Source organism: Macaca thibetana, chromosome 8, assembly GCF_024542745.1.
Source record: "Macaca thibetana thibetana isolate TM-01 chromosome 8, ASM2454274v1, whole genome shotgun sequence".
Taxonomy (NCBI): domain Eukaryota; kingdom Metazoa; phylum Chordata; class Mammalia; order Primates; family Cercopithecidae; genus Macaca; species Macaca thibetana.
In genome coordinates, this window is record NC_065585.1 from 6020008 (window position 1) to 6026007 (window position 6000).

The following is a 6000-nucleotide window of genomic DNA, read 5'->3' on the forward strand; positions in this document are numbered from 1 at the left end:
ACCTGGGTATTAAGCCCAGCATCTGTTCTTCCTGATGCTCTCCCTCCTCTCACTCTGCACAGGAGGCTGGAGCTATTATGGTCCTTACAAGGAAGGGGGAATGAAGCTGGAGAAGTGGTTTGGTGGCCAACTTTGAAGAACTCTGACAAGCCCCAGTGTGTGGTGTTCCCCCATGTGTTGTCATTATTCAGCTCCCACTTAAGTGAGAACATGTGGTCTCTGTTGGTTGTGAAACAAGGTTTGTCTTCTCAACACCTTAGGATGATGCTCAACATTGATCGATTTTTTTCAGTGGCTTTGGCCAATCTTCTTAGGCTCTAAGCACTGCTTACTTGAAGAATATCAATGATTTGTAGAGAAACCAGCTGAATGCTAGGCCCACTTTTCTGTGCCTAGTTTCTTACTGGCATCTTGGGTCCTAAGTCCTGGCTGCCTTGACACCCCCAACTCCCATTTTTGGGGTCTCTCCTGCCCTGTAAGGTTTCCATTCTGATTTATCTGCCTTCCAGCAGTGGTCCTTTGTCAGCTCCTTTATGTGGAATTGTAGCCCCCATACCCTCAATCATGAATTCGCAAATACACTGAGGAAAAGGCAGGTGCAGAATGTAAGTGTATTTTTCTGCATTTCCTTTCAAGACTCCTGTTTCCCCAAATCCCAAATGCTGCCATAGCGATCTGATTCCTTGGAAGACATCTTCTGGTCTTTTGTGGGCTTTCTATTTGTTCTTGAGGTTGCATTGCTCTGCTGCTTGCCACTCCATCATGGCTGGAGGCAGAAGTCCTCAGGGGAGAATTCAATCTAGGTGACAGCATTTCTGATGAACCCAAGAAATGGAGCTGATATAGGCAAGTCACTTGGCAGCTTCAGAAATGAAGCTATGGCAGAGGCAGGTTGTAAGCAGAGTAAAAAGCATAAGCAAAGTAAGGAGGAAGCAATGGTGAACACTGGGGTAGGAAATGAATAGTTCAGAATGGCTGGAGCTATTTTATTATGGGGACTGAAGCTGGAGAAGTGGTTTGGTGGCCAACTTTGAAGAACCTTGAATTTGGGCTCCCCCTCCCTGACACAGCAGGAAGCTATTAAGAGATTTCACCAAGGCTGGAATTTCTGAGAAACCTTTCAGCAGACAGTTCTGACAGTTCAGTGAAGCACCCTATGGGTCTGAGATGGAGGAGACCAAAGGAGCTGGGGAAACAGCAGGTTAACAGGAGAGGGTAGCATTTGTAATGATGTATGTGTGGGGTGTGGGGTGTGGGGGAGTGCGGCAGGACTAGATAGGAGGAGAGGTGTGGAGGAGACCCTGGGGGAATCCTGAAAATTCTTCCTGAGCTTAATGTTGTGTTGTCTTTCCTATTAAGCTGGCCATTCATGAGTCACGAATCTGCAGACATATGTTTCAACTTACATTCTAAAAAACAAGGCAAAATTAACATAGAGAGTTTTATCTGGGCCAAGGTTGAGCATGGCTGCCCAGCTCGGGACACTCTGGGAAATGCTCCAGAGAACAAAGGTGGCGGTTAGAGATTTTAGAGAAAAAAAGGACAACTCAGGAGAGGGGATGATTACAAAAGTCGTGTTTCAGGTAATCTCACTGTTTTACAGGAATGACGTTGATGTGTTACTGGCTCATGTTATTCAGGTTTAGAATGTGAGTTATTGTGTCCAGTGTTTGGCATTGTTAGGTTAATTTCTGGCTACTTGCTGTCAGCTAGTCTAGAGCCCACATAGCAAGTAGCTTCCAGAAGTGATTACTTACCTCTAGCAGGGAGTGGGATGTGACCGCCACATTTCAATGCCTCCCTGAACCTGATAATTTCAAGGAGCTCACATTCCTCAGATAAAAAGTTTTTCTTTCTCATTTGTAAATCCTTCTAAGAGGGAAGCAGCTGCCTGGCTTTGTATCCATAAGAATTTATAAAAGGCAGAGGCTAAGAACGGCATTTCTCATTCATACCATTATAATGATCAATCAGTGTTTGCTTTCCTCTGGGACAAAGGTTCAGGTCGGAAAGCAATCGCCTGGTGAGTGTGCATCTTTCTCAGGAGAGCTAGTTCACCGCCTGGCAGGCAGGAAGCCTCACGAGGGAGCATTCACCTTGATTAATGCACCAGCATCCAGGGGCTTGCAGGCTCAGAAAGATGATTTCAACAGCCCCCGGGGGTGCTGGCTTTGCTCAGAGGGCGCTCACATTAGCTAATCGTGCGGGAGTGGATAAAGTGAACCAAATGCCACTTTATTAAATTACAATGAGAAGTAGTTCTGCCACACTGGTAGACGTATGTTCATGTGTCAATTCCATTCTCTCCCTGTTAAGCAAACCTATCAGAAATACCTGGAACCTTTGAATAAATTCCAAGAAACAGAATTACTAATTCAGGAAAAGAGCTATGCACACAAATATTTACATGCGCAAATGTTACCGTGTAATTTGTGATAGAAACACAACAATTAAACACCCTGCAGCGAGGGGATCAGTTGAATAAATTATGGTAGAGCCAAATAATGAACTAGCAGGCAATGATTTAAAATTATATTTGATAATGTGCAAACTGCAGGCAATATATTCATTTAACAAAGCAGATTGAAAAGGTATGTGTCATCATTGAGTATGTGTGCAGAGAGAGAGGCTAGAGTAAAACATTACATTTTTGACATTTATCCCACAGTGATTGTCCTTGTATTTGCCTGAATTTTCCATTTACTCCTAACGAACATTTACCATGTTTACATTTAAAGTATGTTTATATGTATGCTTACACACCACATAACATATGACATGGATTTAGAAGTTTCAGACAGCAGAGTATCCTAGCAGAAACCTTTTGGAGTCAGGCAGATCTGTCTGAAATCAAGACTGCCAATTTCTAGCTTTTAGAGCTTAGGTTTTAAAAAAGATAATTTACCTTTCTTTGCATTTGTTTATTTAAAATGGGGATAAATGAGAACTACCTTATATGATTTTTGTGAGCTAAAATGTAAAGCATTTAGCATATCATGAGTGCTCAAATGAGGGAACTATTTTTATTATTGTGAAAGGAGAAGATGACTCAGTTTTCTTCCATGCAGGGGCTCTTGCAGATGTGATTTTGTGACTCAGAGCAAAGGCTGCTGATTGGATGGTTCGACATTTTCCTGGCTTCAGGGCATGCAGCTGCGAGTGTCCTTGGGGTGAAGGCAGCTGGGCCCAGGGCAGCACTTGCTGGGCACGGCCAAAGTTGGCCTTGATGACCTTCTTTCTTTCTGTTCTCCATGGACTGACCTGCCCTGCTCTGGAGTGTCTGTGTTTCTGTATGTTAATGACGTTCGTCAGGGCAAGGATGGTCATAGGTCATCCCTTCTCCTTAGGAAGAACAGAGACATCTCTGCTCATCCTCTTCTGTGTCTTTGATGACCTCAATTAATTTATGACCACAAAGCACAGACAGGTACAAACACAGCACCTCCTATGAACCCCCTGCACACATAGCATGTGTCTTGCTTCAAGTACTGATGGATGACAAGGACAATAACACAGGCTCTGGAATACTTAAGCCCAGGCCTCACTGACACACTTGCAGTTGGGCTTTTTTTTTTTTAATCAATGTTTAAATTCAAGCTCTGCCTAGTCTTTTTAGCTGTATGATTTTGGGGTGAGTCACTTCCTCTCTCTGGGCCTCTGCCAATTTCAGATCTCCCACCTGAAAGGGCCTTTATGCCTCATCATGTCGAACCTTCTCGTTTTTTTTTTTTTTTTTTTTTTCCTGGTGAACAAACAATCACTCCACCCCCAGCCCAAGCACTCTGTGGCCTCATTGATCAGCCTTGGCTCACTCTCACCCTCACCCCCTTCCCTAGAACAGTGGCGGCTTGAAGTCACTGAAGAGAGGACCTCAGGAAGGAGGAGGGAGCTGATGACTCATGGAGGGGATTTGACAGCCGCCTCCTTTGCGGAACGAGGAAAGTCATTAGGATGGAGTCTCACGCCCCGAGGAATTGCATTTCTGATTTCAGTTTTCCGTTATCGACCTTTATTTTGCTAATTACAGCTATGACTATGAGGTGTTGGGTTCCTATTATAAGCAAGTGCAAGGTAGACCAATGTTTTCTATCTAATTCTTATGTCAATGTTTCAAGGACATTAATGTTATCCCTATTTCCAAGATGAGGATATTGCATATTAGAGATTAGATTTAGAGATGACTGGCTGTCAGACAGCTAGTAGTGAGCTGTACAATGAAATTGGTGATTATTAAAATAGGAATATGCTGGAAAGCTTATTAAATCTCACTTTCTCTTTTACGAATGAGGAGAATGAGGCTTAGAGATGATGGGGAGCAGGTCCAAGTTCACACAGCTGAATGGTATTTCAAGGACTCAGACCTCCCTCTCTCTTCCACAGCCTTCATGCTGCCTCTCTCCTTTCATCCACCATTGGCTCTAAGACTATTGCTTGATGTCTGTGTCACTGGGCTGCCTCTGCTAGGTTCATTTTGGAAATGAGCCCTCTTTCCAGTATTCAGAGATGTCCATGGATTCAGGCATATCCATCCACAGTTGCAAGTCCTTTTGGAGAAAATCTGACTCAGCATTTTAAGACAGACAAGATAAGAGTGTCCCCAAAGAGCCACCTGCAGCGTCATGGAGAGTGGAAAGAGGACGGCATAGATTCAGATGGCCTTGGTGAGAGAGAGAAGCTGAGAACAGTACTAAGTAGTCTGCCATTTTATATTATCCTGGTAATTTTGGTCATCTCATTACCTGTCTTTCAGAATCACTGTCTTCTTGGTTCCTGAATAGTGTGCTTAGAACAATCCTGGGGTGATATTTGCCGTAGTTCAGTGTCAGACTCCATATCAGATTATATTGCAAGTATAGTCAGAGTGTGTGAGTATATACAGTAGGTGCTTAATAATTACCTGTTGACTAAATGAGCAAAAGAATGAGAGTCTGACTTTCACACATCCAGGATGTGGACTCAAAGTGATCAGAGAACCAAAATGACTCAGTTCAGCAGAAGGTGCTGAAGGCATCACCAACTGATGCCAAACAGATGTGACTTCACATGCTGGTGTTGATGTGTATTTATGACATTTGAGACTCAGTTCTCTTTTTTCTAAAAGAGGATGGCAAGTTCTTACCTGTGTGGTTGCTGGGAGGATTAAAATGTTGGGCCTAGTGCCTGACACAGTAAGTACTGAGCAAATGTTAGCTCTTGCTGATGCTGTTCTACTGTAACTGATTTTTAACTTACGAAGATGATGGCAATGATGAAGTCTGGCCAACAGTCCTGGGCTGAGTGGGCCAAGTCCAGACGGGCAAAGCCTGGGGTCAGGGGTGCAAGGAGCTCCAGTAGACCCTTTCCAGGCGTTTAGCCATCGATTCTAGGAAATGCAATAAAATAGGCCCAGGACAGATGCTGGCGTCGGGCTGCCGTAGGTGAGCAGCCGAGTCATCCTGGCTTAGAGGGATGTGGAGAGTGGATTCCACTGGGCCATGAAATCTATGAGTAGAAAAAGGCGTGGGCTGGTTTTGTTGCCTTTTCTAAATTGTGCTGTTTGCACTGAGTTCTGTTTCAGTGAATCCTGAGAGAGCCTCTGTCTAGAGACCAGAGGAAGACGATGGAGGAGGTGGGAGGTAGAGGCCCCGCGGCCGCCTCTTCCTGGGCCTGCAGCGCCCTCTTGTGGCTCAGAGCCCGAGCATCCACTCCAGGTTTCCTCTGCAGGTGCCGCTGCAGAAGGGGAGCTCCTGGGCTTCCCACCCTCCTAGGGGCTGTGTTGTGCTGCTTCTCTTTGGAACCCGGAGTCCTGAGAGAGAACGAAGAGGAAGGAAGACCTCCTGTCGTGTTCCAAGATGGGCGCCTGTGACGGACCTCAGGTGTGCTGCTAACTGGCCAGATGACCTGCAATTATCTGCCTAGGCTCTTTGAGCCTGGGTCCTCATAGCTGTGCTATAAGATGAAAGAAGGCAGACAGTACACCTGGAAGCACCTTGTTTTCTGACACCCAGTAGTTTCACATTA